Here is a 15,704-nt window from a genome sequence, read left to right on the forward strand (position 1 = left end):
AAACAGCCTTAGACTTGTATAAGCCACATTCGAATAAGTTATAATGCTCGATCAACAGTGTTATCATTATAAAATGTCAATTACTTTTACTCATGTGGACCAAGCTCGACCAAATCATTATGCTTGATAAACAACGTAAACATTAAAATGTTTCATTAGTGAAACAGCTTTCTACTTATGTAGGCCACGCTCGACTAACAACATTAACATTACAACGTGATATTTGTGGAACGGCTTTCTGCTTATTTAGGTAAGGTTTAACTAAGTTAGTTTGCTTGATCATCAACACCAACATTACAATGTGACAATAGTGGAACGGCCTTTTACTTATGTAGGTCACGCTCAACAAGGTTATTATGCTTGATAAAGAACGTTAACATTACAACCTGACAAAAGTGGAACGGCTTTCTTCTTATGTGGGCTATGCTTTACTAAGGTATTTTTAGTTGATCAAAAACGTTAACATTACAAAGTTATAATAGTGGAACAGATTTCTACTTACGTAAGCCATGATCGACTAAGTTAGTTTGCTACGTTAGCACAGATCAGGGAGATTTTTCCTTTTTTATATCCTTTTATATAATCACCGCCGCCGTTAGCAGCTGATTTTAAATAGCGTAACAGATTTGATTACTATGGAATCAAACAACCAATAAGAAAAGAACATCTCTCCGTTCCTTATAGATTCTGACAACTTTGAATACTACTAATTTTTTCATAACTTTTGTTTTACTGAATGAAAATTATTTATTTATTTTAAATATAGTTGAGAAGGTAACTATGAACTGGAAAAATTGTTTGAAATTGGTCACAAAGTAAGTGAGTAGTTAAGCTTAAAGCAGTTCTAATTGAGTAAAACCAACACTTAACCATATATATATATATATATATATATATATATATATATATATATATATATATATACCACGAATCATTACATTTTTTGATGTGTTCAGTGATAGAAAGTGGAAAATAAACGTCTCTTGAAAACGCTGCAATTCTTTGAAATGTTTTACTGCTGGAAACAAATCATGGATTTTCTAATTTTTTTATTGATGACTAGCAGGCGTACACCGCGTTGCCCGGATATTGGGCATCTTTCATTGAGTAACATATATCGCAACACAATAACAACAAAAAAGTAATTATTTCTTCTCGGACACGCTGCGCTTAAACACACCTGCTCTATCTAGGATATTGAGCACTTTATAATTTCACGTCTTCATCCACTTCTCACAATAATTTGATGAAGAACCACGTCATAACTGAAAGTAATCCCCGCTTACCCCCTTTACTCGAATAAAAAAAGAACATGAAGTCTGGGAGGATTGTCTAATTAAAACAGTCGCCAATTCATGTGATGATAATCTGAAGCCGTCCCCCTCTTAACACCATAATTTGAAAAGGAATAACTCCATAAACAGAAGTAAACCCCACCATCCTATCATGCGCTACTAAAAAAAAGAGATAATGCCTGGGGGAGTGTCTCGAAACTCGCCAATCCATATGGTAATCTTAAGTTGTCCACCACGTACCACCATTGTTTGAAGAGGAATGACGTAATCCCTGGAAGTTTCCAACCCATCTATCACCATTCCTACACGATTAAACAAGAGGAGATAATGTCTGGGAGGATTGTCTCATTTAAACAGTCGCCGATCCATCTGATGATAATCTCTAGTTGCTCCCCACAGAACACCATAATTTGAAAAGGAGTCATGCCATAAACAGAAGTTATCGCCTGTCTGCCTATCACCCCCTTACTCAAATAAACAGGGAGAGAGGATTGCCTCATTCGTCAAACCATGTGATAAGATTCTCTATTTGTCCCCCACTTAATATCATAATTCGAAAAGAAATGATATTATCACCAGAAGTTACCACCCCTGCTTATCATCCTTTTACTGGAATAAACAGGAGGAGACAATGTCTAGCAGGATTGCCTCATTTAAACACTCACAATCTATTTGAGGATAATCTGAAGTTGTTCCAACAACACCATAATTTGAAGAGGAATTGCGTCATCTCCAGAAGTTACGACACCCAGCCTATTACCCCCTACTCGAATAAACAGGGGGATATAATATCTGGGAAGATTGTCTCATTAAACACTCGCCAATTAATGTGATACTAATCTCAAGATTTCCCAAAATTGACACCATAATTTGAAGAGGAATTACGTCATCACCAAAAGTTACCTTCATGATTATCACTTCCCTACTCGAATTCACAGGAGGGGATAAAGTCTGGGAGGGTTGTCCCATTAAAACACTTGCTAATCCATGGGATGATAATATATATTTGTCCCCTATTACCATCATAATTATACGAGGAATTACGTCATACCCTCATGTCTATCTTCCCCTAATACTTGAATAAAGAGGAGATAATGTCTGAGAAGATTCTCTCATTTAAATACTCGCCAATCTATGTGATAATAATCTCAAGTTATCTCCCACTTACCACTATAATCATAAGAGGAATGACGTTATCATCGGAAGTTGTCCCCTTCGCTTAACACTCCACCGCCTAACATTACCCCCTTACTCGAATAAAAAGCGAAGATTATGTCTTATAAAAACTGCCAGCAATGCATACGATTCTGATCTCACGTTATCCCACCCACACAATAATTTAAAGAGAATTGATGTGCTAATGACTCTGCAGGTTTTCCTGATTACAACATAAATATAAAAGCTTAATATTATAGCATGAATAAATTAAATGAATTTGCGCATGCGCACAAATAATAGCATGTTGACTAGCTTTAATTAACAATTTGCTGATGTCTGTACACGTTACTCATGCATGTAAACAAAGAATTTATTTGCTATATACCTTCCTTGGTGCATGAATATTATTTCTGTAGAATTTCGGTGCTATGTGAACACTAGTTAAAGAGTTTACCTGTTATATGTTTAAGTACACATCGTCTACTGTTGTATTTATATAGAATGTATGTATGCATACATGTGTTAACGTGTGTGTGCATCTGAGTGCGTTTGTTCGTGTGCATTTCAGTTTATATATATATATATATATATATATATATATATATATATATGTATATATATTGTTTTAAACGATACATATAAAAGAAAAGAAAGACACACGACATAATAGAGACGAAACAAATACATCATAGAAACACAGATACCAACAATAAAAAATTTGAAGTCACTTTATTTACAAAATATAACGGAGTAAAAAAGAAAACAAAAAGCAAAATAAACAAAATTCATGGAAATAGTAAATCTGATAAATGCATATCTATGTCAAGCAGAGAGTATATTAAAGAAAATATATCACAACCAAACTAAATATTAGTTTGTCGACATAGGAGAGAATAAGTTAGCGATAAAAGAAAGGTAAACTCACAGTTTCTTTCTTATTTCTCTTTTTATTGAAATAACATCAGTTCATATATTTTCTGGCCACACTGTGTGTTTACAAGTTTGGATAATCTATTTTTTATTATCCTTGCCATCAACTTGTTTTGAATCAATCATCTGGTTTTTCTATTTTCCCATTTTTCTATAGTCTCGATTTGAGACAAAACTGGGTTCACAGTTTTCTGTCTCTGCCTGTCATCTGCTTAACCACTTCTGTTGTCTGCCATTTGTCTCTAACAGTCATCGTTGTTGTTGTTGTTGTTGTTGTTCTTCTTCTTCTTCTTCTTCTTCTTTACGGTGCATATCCATACACATACTGCTTAATCCTTAGCCTCTCCTCCTCTCTATATAGATTCTCTTTGTTTCACGTCGATGACAAGTTAATAAAAAATAATAGGATACACTCTCTCTCGGTTTAAAATTAAATGAAAGCTTTCATTTATTTGTAAAATATATAATCCCATTTTGGGATTATGTGACATCACTCAATCAAAGAAAGTAAGAAAGGGTTGTATGTAACGCTTTTTCATGAACATTAGGACAAATTTCTCGTATCATAATTATATAAACTCCTATTTTCTGTAGCAAAATATCAACTGACTGAACACTAGTTTAAATGGAGTGGTTTCTCCACGCTTATTGATATGAGTTTACTTTTGTCCCAATTTTTATCCTTTAATGTTTTATAAGCACACTGTGTCTTACAACATATTCAGATGTTTTTTTAAATTTACTTTTTACTTTATATTTACCGAAATAGTTGGACTATTTTTTATGTGCCTCTTAATATGTATCATGGTTTCATTTGTTCCGAAATTGCCATCAACTTGTTTTGAATCAATCATCTGGTTTTTCTATTTTCCCATATTAACAACTCCATTTTATTTCAGTATTTAATTTGTGTATTTCTGTTTTATTAAATGCTAGCTTTTTTTTTTTTTTTTCCTCGTACATATGTTTATTTATCTACCGAGTTGATCGCAAAAATTACGAATTATACTCATTTTTAGTTCGTGTGAGGGGAATCTATTACCATACTTTCCCTTAAACACGTCCGTTGGACTTTTATTAAGTACAATACTTAATAGTTTTTTTTTTGTTTTTTTTTAATAGAGAGTAGAAAACGCATTGTGGATGCGTTATCGGCAGCTCCTGTTACTCTCGCTTCTTCTTATTTGTCCCTCAGTCCTCATTTTTTTAAATGAGTGATTTTTCGGACAAAGGGAGAAGAAAAAGCTGTTTTCTAGGTTGGCAGTATTTTTGCGAACAGTTGGCTGAGATGGCGGAAATTTTCTGTTTCTATGTCTATCCTTGTAGCCATGTCACTAGTAAGGGTGCTGGAGGTAAACGTTTTGTCTGGGCTGACGTTATCCGCCTGATAGTCAGGGACCCGAACCTTGGATTAACCACTAAGGAGGCTGTCCTATCAGCAGGTGCAAAGTACTGGGGATGCTGTATTGCCATTTGGTGAATGGATTCTGGACCATGCAGTAGCTTCTGGTGGGGCCTCTCGATGCCATACTAGTGGGTAATTGTTACGGCTTTACCTTATCATTAGCTACAAATAAAAAAAAAAAAAAAATTCTTCGTTTCTTTTTCTCTCTTAATTTCCCCTCTCTGTCCTGCTCTAAGTAAATCTGTCGACCTAGTCCACAAATTCCAAAATTTCATCATGACAAGTTTCAAGAAAAAATACACGATTAAACCCGGTTCTCCAACTTCCAACGTAGACCCCTACTACCATGTCTCCTTCTCCAACATCAGGGGTCTTCGTTCTAACCTTCCAGAGGTTGAAACCCAATTACAGGAGACTAAACCAGACCTTTTATTTTTAAGTGAAACTGGCATTGGACAGGCTATTTCCCTAGATGAGTTTGCAATTTCAGGATACTCTAACTTAACTTCTAAATCTGACCCCCAAGATCGCCATGGGCATGGAATATGTGCCTATATTAAAGATAGCTTTCCATGTGGGAGGGACATCTCCAGGGAAGATCCTAACTTACCCTATATGTGCTTCCGGGTTGCTTTAGCTCACACTACTGCATTTATATTTACTCTCTATCGCCCCCACAACAGCGGAGTTACTATCTTTCAAAGCATATCTGAGAAAATTGACCAAGTCTTTTCTACTTATCCTTCAGCTAACATTCACGTATGTGGAGACTTCAATGTTCACAACGTCGAATGGTTGACCCACTCAAACAAGACCGATGATGAGGGGAGGTTCTGTCATGATTTCTCCATTGCCTATGACCTCACTCAGATTGTTCAGGAACCTACCCGTGTGCCCGATAATGACGGCCAGTATGCGAGCCTACTAGACCTTTTTCTCACAACTTGCCCTGAACTATGTTCAGTTTCTGTTCTGTCGCCTCTTGGATCTTCCGACCACTCTGTTGTATCAATTAAGATAAAAATGAAATGTAATAAGTCCCCAGACGTACCTCTTCATCGTACAGTATATCGATACACTAAGGCTGACTGGGATAGCTTCCGTACATTTATATCTGATCTACCTCTGCATTCCATGTTTAAAAAGGATGTGTCCTCTATAGTATTAGACCTAACTGAATGGTTAATTGTAGGTATTGACCATTTCATACCCTCTAAAAAGTTTCAGAAAAAACCTAACAGCCAGCCATGGTTCTCTCCAGAATGTGCTGCTGCCATTGCGCACAGAAATCACTTTTTCCACTGCTTCAAACGTAATAGATGTATGGAAACTAAAGCCGTTTTCAGGACTGCCAGCAACCATTGTAAGAAAGTAATAAGGAACGCAAGAGTGTTGTATGCTAAATCTGTTAAGTCCAAAGTAGCTGAGCAGAGGCTTGGTTCCCAACAGTTTTGGCAAATAGCAAACAGAATCCTGAATAGAAGCGTGTGCTCCATCCCAACTATTATCAATGGACCTGAGGTAATCTCGTCAGCATCAGACAAAGCCAAACTCTTTGTCAAGAACTTTGCAGCTAATTCTACCCTTTGCGACCAAGACCGCCAACCTCCAATATTTCCTCCTGTATCAGAAAACACGCTATGTGATATACGTATATCTGTACGTGATGTTGCGAAGCTAATCAAAAACCTTGATTCGAGTAAAGCAACTGGCCCTGATGGTATTCCAATTATAGTACTCAAAAAACTTCAACTTGAATTAGCGCCCATACTTACAAAACTGTTTAAACGTTGTCTTAAGGAGAATAGTTTCCCATCTCCCTGGAAAATCTCATCAGTATGCCCTGTATTTAAGAATTCAGGTGATCGCTCATCCCCCTCTCAGTACAGGCCAATAAGTCTCCTGTGCGTCATGAGTAAGTTGCTAGAATCTGTGTTAAATACAGAAGTAATCAAACATCTCAACAAAAATAACCTTCTTAGTGACACTCAATATGGTTTCCGTTCTGCTAGATCTACAGCAGATGTCCTTACAGTTATATCGCATAGGATTAGCAAATCTCTCGACGGTGACAATCTTTCTAGGGCAATTGCTCTTGACATATCTAAAGCCTTTGATAGGGTATGGCATAAAGGTTTACTTCATAAAATCGCTAGCTATGGTATAGCTGGAAAAGTCTTCTCAATTATTAAATCATTTCTTTCTGATAGGTTCATAAGAGTAGTAGTTGAGGGGCAAAAATCAGAAGCTCACAGTATTAATGCCGGTGTCCCTCAGGGATCCATCCTGGGCCCAACTCTTTTCCTGATCTACATTAATGATCTTCCAAATCATATCCTTACATCATTTGTAGACATTTATGCTGACGACACTACCATTTATGGTACCACATCTAAGACAGTAAACGACCAAGTTCTCTCCAATTCTCTCTCCTCTGATCTTGAGCACGTAGTACAATGGGGAAAGGAGTGGCTGGTTACTTTTAATGCATCTAAAACCAAGCTTCTCTCTTTACATCATCAACATTCTAATTCACATTTGTCATCAATTGAAATGAATGGCTCTCGTCTTCAGGAGGCCTCAAGTTTTGACAAGCTTCTGGGCTTGACCATTACTCCTGATCTTAAATGGAACACGTATATCAAATCTGTTGCCAAGGCCGCTGGAAAAATGGTGGGATCTTTCTATCGATCCAGTAGATATCTCACTGCTGATGCTATTCTCTACCTATATAAGAGCCAGGTACGTCCAAGGATGGAATACTGTTGCCACGTCTGGGCAGGAGCTGCTAGAAAGGACTTGTCCTGCCTTGATAGAGTTCAAAATAGACTTCGTAGCCTCGTAGGAGATGTCCTTTTCTCCTCCTTGCAACCTCTATCTCACAGAAGAGATGTTGCGAGTTTGTCTCTGATGTATCGTTATTTTCATGGAAAGTGTTCAACTGAGCTTCAATCTATGGTCCCCCCTCGCCAAACTTTCACAAGAAACACTCGTCTAGCTGTAAACACTATCAATAATTTCCCCCACTCTTTATCTGTGCCTAAACCTAAACGTAGATTCCATGAACAAAGCTTCTTTCTTAGAACTGCACGCCTGTGGAATTGTCTTCCGTTTTCCTGCTTTCCGGCTGACTACAATATGGTTGTGTTCAAGTCTAAAGTAAATAAGTTCTTGATGAGCCGTTCCATATAAGTTATTAAATTTACCAAATTTTCATTACTAATGATTACTATATTGACCAATTTCTACTGTACACTCTTTAACCCTTATCCTTGAGTGGCCTCTGGGCCTTGATAATGTGGTGATGCCTTTGTAAAAAAAAAAAAAAAAAAAAAAAAATTGACCTCTTCTTTGTCTTATGATCATTTTAATTACTTAATTGATTTTTATAATCATCGTAATCCGAGCCGTTAATTCCCATAGTCTGAACTGTCTTTGTCATTTAATTTATTCTCCTCATCAGCCTTCTCTAATATTGATCACTATCGTTAACGTTGTCCAGTTTTTGTTTTACTGTGACCCAACAACCTATGGTGGTCAAAAATCGCCTCAGTTAGGGGCCAATGAGGGCTGAATGAATGTTTTTACTATATGCACAATCCTGGATACCAGTAGGCGGTCTTGCCTATCGAAACGGTTTGATTGGTGATGAATACATAGAGGAAAAAAATAATTTCGGAAACATTAATAATAATATTGTTTAGTGAAAAGAAGCGTTACATGGTGTCGATTGGGATTACCAAATGATTTATGCAGATCACTAAAGTTAAGCAATATGTAGTCTGGTCATTCTAAGATGTATGACTATTTGGGATTACCAAATGATTTATGCAGATCACTAACGTTAAGCAATATGTAGTCTGGTCATTCTAAGATGGGTGACTACTTGGGATTACCAAATGATTTATGCAGATAACTAAAGTTAAGCAATATGTAGTCTGGTCATTCTAAGATGTGTGACTATTTGGGATTACCAAATGATTTATGCAGATCACTAACGTTAAGCAATATGTAGTCTGGTCATTCTAAGATGGGTGACTACTTGAGATTACCAAATGATTTATGCAGATCACTAAAGTTAAGCAATATGTAGTCTGGTCATTCTAAGATGTGTGACTATTTGGGATTACCAAATGATTTATGCAGATCACTAACGTTAAGCAATATGTAGTCTGGTCATTCTAAGATGGGTGACTACTTGGGATTACCAAATGATTTATGCAGATCACTAAAGTTAAGCAATATGTAGTCTGGTCTTTCTAAGATGTGTGACTATTTGGGATTACCAAATGATTTATGCAGATCACTAACGTTAAGCAATATGTAGTCTGGTCATTCTAGGATGGGTGACTACTTGGGATTACCAAATGATTTATGCAGATCACTAATCACTAGATTGTTATAATATGTAAGTGATCTCCCTTGGAGGTAGCTTCATTCTCGAATACTATTCGATTAATATACAATCATTGTTATCATATGCAAGTGACCTCCCTTGGATGTAGCTTTATTGTCGTATACCATTAGATTAATATGCAATCATTGTAATATTAAGCTAGTGAACTCTCTTCGATGTGGCTTCATAGCTGAATATTTGTACTAGGAGAATACCCAACGTTGCCAGTGATTGGATAAGAAAGGTGGATATATGTATTAGCAAATACCCGACGTTGCCTGGGATTGGATGAGAAAGGTTATATGTTTCCTAGGGAATACCTGGGATCGGATAAGGTAGGTGGATATTTGTGATAACATAATAACCTGGATAGGAAAAGTGGACGATTGTGTCGTAAAATCATGAAAAATTATTGTCCAAATAAGTAACATATCAAAGAATTATGAAAAATGATGAAATATGAGTTATTTGATTGGTGTGTTTGTAATGAAATAACAAGCCTGACAATGTCTCAAATGTATTTTTTGTAAAAGGAAGGGGATTATGTGGGTTAAATAATAAAAAATGATTGTCGAAATTAGTAACATATCCAAGAATTATGAAAAATGGTCAAATGTGAGTAACTTGATAGGTGTGTTTGTAATGAAAAAAAAACAGCCATACAATGTATGAAAAATTAAGTTTTTATTATTTGATTGGTGTGGTTATAATGAAATAAGCAGCCCAGTCAATGTAGCAAATGTATGATTTTAGTAAGAATATGTGCACACTCATTTAATTTGATTGTCGAAATTCATAATATATCCAAGAATTATAAAAAAATGATGAAATGTGAGGTATTTTATTGATGTGTTTGTAATGAAATAAACAACCCAGCCATGTCTCAAAGGTATTATTTTAGTAAGAGTGATTAAGTGATTGAACGCAGAAAAAATGACGTTTGAAATTTGCAGCATATCCAACAATTATGAAAAATGATGGCATGTAAGTTATTTGATTGGTGCATTCGTAATGAACTAGACAGACCAGACAATGTATGGAAATTATTATTTTAGTAAGAGGTCACGATTATTTGGATTACTTCATTAAAAATAATTGTCGAAATTAGTAGCATATCCAAGAATTATGAAAAATGATATAATATGAGTTAATTTGTTGGTGTGGTTGTAATGAAATAATCAGCCATACAATGTCTAAAAGTTATTATTTTAGTGATAGAAGGGGGCGATAATGTGGATTTACTCATGAAAAATGATAATCGAAATAGTAACATACCATAGCCAAGCAAGTTTTTATTTTATTTTAGTAAGAGTAAAGTTAAATCATTTGACATGGCTGTGTAAATTAGTAACATATCCAAAAATTATGAAAAATTATGAAATGGGGGTTATTTGGATGATGTGTTTGTAATGAAAAACCAGCCAAGACAATGTCTTAAAGTTATTATTTTATACAGGTGGGCGTGGGATGTAATGAGATAGATGCAAATATATACTAGCAGAATACTTAGCGTTGTCTTGGATTGAATTTGATTGATTGAAATATATACTAACAGAATACCTTGCGTCGCCCAGGATTTAATGAGATTGATTGAGATATATACTAGCACAACGCCCAGCGTTGCCCGGGATTGAATGAAATAGTTAAGAATATATATTAGCAAAATACCTGGCAACGCTTGGGATTTGATGAGATAAATGTGTTGTATATTACCCGTCCTTGCATATACATGCTGTAAATTACCTACTCTAGGTAAGATACAATTATTTCATATGTTTAATACCCGTCGTATGTAGGTAAAATATTCTTTTGCTCGAAATAGCAAATGATACATAAACATACAAAATTCCTCTCTCATAAGAATAATAAATATATTACAAAACCAAATTAAATTTTCTCATTGTTTATACTATCCCGAGCAACGCCGGGTAGCCCCCTAGTATATATATATATATATATATATATATATATATATATATATATATATAATATATAGAAAAATATAACATGGAAATTACATAATTGTCGATGCACGTTCTTACACGTAATAGAAAATTCAAATGTATTATAAGATAATATTTATTTCAAACTAATTTTAACATGAAAACATACAAATAGTTTTAAAACTTTGTATATACATTTTTTATATATCTTTTAATAGGCTTATTTTCCATGACTCAATTAACTCTATGACGCGCGTATCATCTTCATTTTCTTTCCCTTCTCTTTCTCAGAGATTCTAGACTAATTAAACCATATGACAGGCAGCAGATGGTCACTCTCTTCCTTCTTTCTTCTTTTTTCTTTCTTCTTCTCTTTCCCTTACGCGCAGTTTATTTCCTTCTCTCTATATCCGTATATTTCTCCCTCTTCTTCCTAGGTTAGTAAACGCGTGTCAAGTCATTTACGTGTAAGAACGTGCATTTTTAGGGGCGTGTGTGTTGGGTGTGTGTGTGTGTGTGCGTGTGTGTGTGTGTCTGTTGTTACGTCGGGCTACCGGACAGCCGTTTAAGTGTCATAATGTTCTTGTTGTTGTTTTTTTAAAAAATCCCTCCCATACTAACTTAATTCCCACCCTCTCTATAAAATGTATTAAGTGGATTGCTACTACCACCCCTCTGGTTTTTGAGGGTCGGGGCCCGATTCTTTTTCTTTATTTATTTCAGTATCCAAAATGTAATTGTCTAGTTTAGATGCTTGAAAATACCATAAGGTTGAAATAAATTATTGCATCGACAATTATGTAATTTCCGTGTTATATTTTTATGTTATTGCTCTGTTTACCACATTGAGCTCTCATACCCGGATTTCCTCCTGGAATTATTCCATTATAACACTATATATATATATATATATATATATATATATATATATATATATATATATATATAATTGGTTGAGAGATTCCAACGGGAGAAAATGTATATTTAAATGAGAAAGATCACCAACAATTGCTATGTATTTTTTAACATTATTTTATTATTCCGTGTTTTGATTTTTCATTCACAACGGTGTCATATTTAGATCACTGTAATTATGTTTTAAATCATTGAAATAGTTTTTACGCGTTTCAGACGTTCTGTGAAGCGACCTCTTCAGAAATTATTCAAAGTGTAAAATATTTAAAATATATTTAAAATGTGTTCAGAATGTATAAAAGCATTTTCGCAGTCCATTTTGGTGAGTCCGAGCGGCGGAAATGTCTGTAACTGATTCTACAGGTCTTCACAGGTGTTTTTCACCCCTACCCTTTATTATTGGGGGCCAGACCATGGTCATTGCTGCCTTTTGCTTTTCTCTCTCTCTCTTTTCTTGTTTGTCGTTTTACTACTTTTTTATTTATTTTTTATTACTTGGGTTGTCATATGAGTGCGTAGGGGAGTGTGCGTGTGTGTGTGTGTGTGTGTGTGTGTGTGTGTGTGTTTCCTTGTATTATTTTGTAGAATGTGTGTTATATGTCTAATAGTTTTATAACATTATACTTTATGTGCTTGCCTTAGAAAGCAGATGTGATACAAGGTCGTTTTTAATGTGTGTCTGAGAGTGGCACTTGGAAAGGCACAAGTATAAGAATGAGAATTATCTCAGTTATGAAGGATATTTCCTGCACTGACTGAGGGAGGAGGGCTGGGTGTAGTTTCGGAGCAGATACTACACTGTGGTACTAGGTATTTTTGGTGTTGTAGGTTTCGAGGTAAGGTTGGTATTGTTCAATATGTTATACTAGAGATAGGAGTGTCGTGCCTGTGTTTGGTTGTATGTATGTGTGTGTATGTGTGTTTTAATGTATCGGTTATGATTAATGTGTTGGGGTGTACATATATATGTGTCTGCGTGTGAGTGTGCGTTGCATTTCATTTTTTTGTGTGTTGATATTAAGCTTTGTTCCATTCGGGAGTGAATCTTGTTAGGAAGTTTGTTATCCTGTGTAATTGAATAAAAGTAATTGCCTGTTTGGAAGATTGGCATTATTTTTAAGCTATTTCCACTGCATGTGCGCACGTGTTTTCAAACATAGAGGTGTCTGTTATCTCAAATTTTAATATTGCTCTCATGTAAGGCCACTCTATTGCTGAGGTTTTTGGTGGTGCCTATGTAAGATTCGTCGCATGCTGTGCATCTTAGTGCATACACTATATTTCTGGAGGTCCGGTTTAGGTCCTTTTTTATTCTGAATGTTTGCGTTGGATTTTTGATGTGTATATGTTTCCTTCTATTATTATATCACAAACTCCGCATCGCTGTTTATTGCATTTTGTAATTCCTTTTGTAGTGTGTCGAACGAATTTAGAGGAGGTTAGGAAGTGTTTTAAGTTTTATCTTAATTATTTATGTTGTTTAATTCATGGTTTTGACTGAGAACGATAAGGTTTTTCGTTATCTGTGTGAATAGTTCTGGGTTGTTTGTGCTGTGTGTGGAGATGTATGGTACAAATTGTTTTTGTTGTGTTTTTGGGAGGTTTCTTAGTTGATCTACTGGGATTTTTCTACCAGTTCAATACCTCTACGATGCAGGGTTATTTGCAGTACATTTAGTCGAGTCGAACGGAGATGTCGGTCTATGACCATAGTGGCAAGGAGTAGGTTATGGATTTTAGACAGTTTTGGGGATGGTGGCTTTTGAAATGGAGGTATTGTTGAGTGTATGTGGGTTTGTGGTAGATTCTGTTATTATGTTGTTGTTTTTGATTGTTACTAGGATGTCTAGAAAAGTAGTTCTGTGGGGCTCTATTCAAGGGTGAAGTTTATTTTGGGGTGTAGGTTTTGTAGTATAGTGTGCAGCTCTCTGATATCCTACCATGTGGTTTTCTAGATGACAAAGCAGTCGTCCAGATATCTTTTCAAAGATTTTATGAAGAGTATTTTGATATTGTTTCCGTATTTCTGCTCTATCTTTTTATAAAGGATCTACTCCAGGACGGCGATTGTAAGGGTGGCATATGTTGGTCCCATTTTAGTACCCACTGCTGTGTCTACTGTTTGGATGTAATTGTCATTATTAAATTCGAAGGAGTTATTGTTTAGGATTATGCCAATTCTGTCAATCACGAATTGTTTGGTGAATCTGGGGTGGAAAGTTTGTGAATATTTGTCAACCCAGTATGAGATAGCCTTCTTTCCCAATTTTTGTGGGATATTGCTGTATGGGCTGCTGACATCGAATATGACTAATATTGTCCGATCCTCTACTGTTTTTGATAGGGATCTAAGGATATGTATATCATTTCTTATGTAACTTCTGACTAGATTGGTGAAGGGATGTAATAGTATATCTATTAGGTTGCTAAGTCTACTTGTTGGGCATGCTGGTCCTGCTACTATGGGTCTGAGTGTGAGGTCATTGAGGTTTGGGGTGCTTATGTATTCTGACTTTTGTACGTTGATGGCATGTCTTACCCCGTTAGATTTGTGTAGATAGTCTATAGAAGATGTTTGTTATTGTTGTGAAATTTGTAAGGAAGTCTTTAATTTTTAATTAATGTTCTATTGCATGTTACGCAGATTTTTGTGATTTTAGATATCGCTGTGTTGTCTATGTTAGAGCTAATCAGTTTCTAACAGTTTTCGTTCCCTAGTGATACTAAAATTTTTGTTTTATAGTAGTCTTTATTCATGGTAACCACTGCATTACCTTTGTCTGCTTCCTTTATGTTGCTATTAAGTCGGATTTTTTCAATTGCTTGATTTTGTTTTCGTGTTAGATTACTGGTGTTTTTTTTCTTTTTGTTGGGGGTTAAAGTTCCAGAGCTATTCAAAGAAGGTGTTTAGCTCCTTTGTATTGTCTTGTTTGTTGGGAAAGTATGTTGATTTGTTTTCCACTAGAAAATCCTATGTTGTGTTTTTCCTGTCATTTAATAAATCTATCAGTCTGAATTTGCGTTCAGATTCTTCAAGGTCTTTCTTTAACTCTGCTATGTAATTTTGGTGTTTGGGCAGAATTATAGGCCCAGTCTTAGTACTTCAATTTCGTTCTTTGTAAATGTCTCTGTAGATAGATTTATGACTGTGTTTTATGTTGTCTAGTCTGGTATTGTCATTTTGTGAGGGATTCCTAAAAAATGATGGTATGGGTTTTTGGTTTCATTGTTTTGGTTGAACGGTTGATTATATTGATGTATAGGGATGTATGGATTATGATAGTACTTGGAGTATTTAGATTGGCTGCGTTGGCGTGGTGGGTATTTTTTAGTCTGCTTCGTTCTGTGGAGTACTGGGGGTGGATGGTGTAGGGATTATTTGGGGTTGGGTGGTATCTATGGATGTGGTTTTGATTCATTGGGTAGGTTCGATAGGGATTGTTAAGTAAGGGAATTTTTTGGTGATTTGTATGGGTGAGGTAGGGTGATAGGTAGCGGGTTCTTGACTGTGTAGAATGATGTCGTTGGTAATAACTATTTTTGTATTGCTGTGTGGGGTTGAATTATTTAAGAATGTTGTGTGGGGGGTTGTCAGTATTTGATATGTTGTTTGGCGTGGTTTGGTAGTAGTATTCGTATGGTGCCTGTATTCGTGTGTGGAT

This window comes from Euprymna scolopes, chromosome 25 (assembly GCF_053919585.1).
Source record: "Euprymna scolopes isolate OS-2025 chromosome 25, ASM5391958v1, whole genome shotgun sequence".
NCBI classification, from domain to species: Eukaryota; Metazoa; Mollusca; class Cephalopoda; order Sepiida; family Sepiolidae; genus Euprymna; species Euprymna scolopes.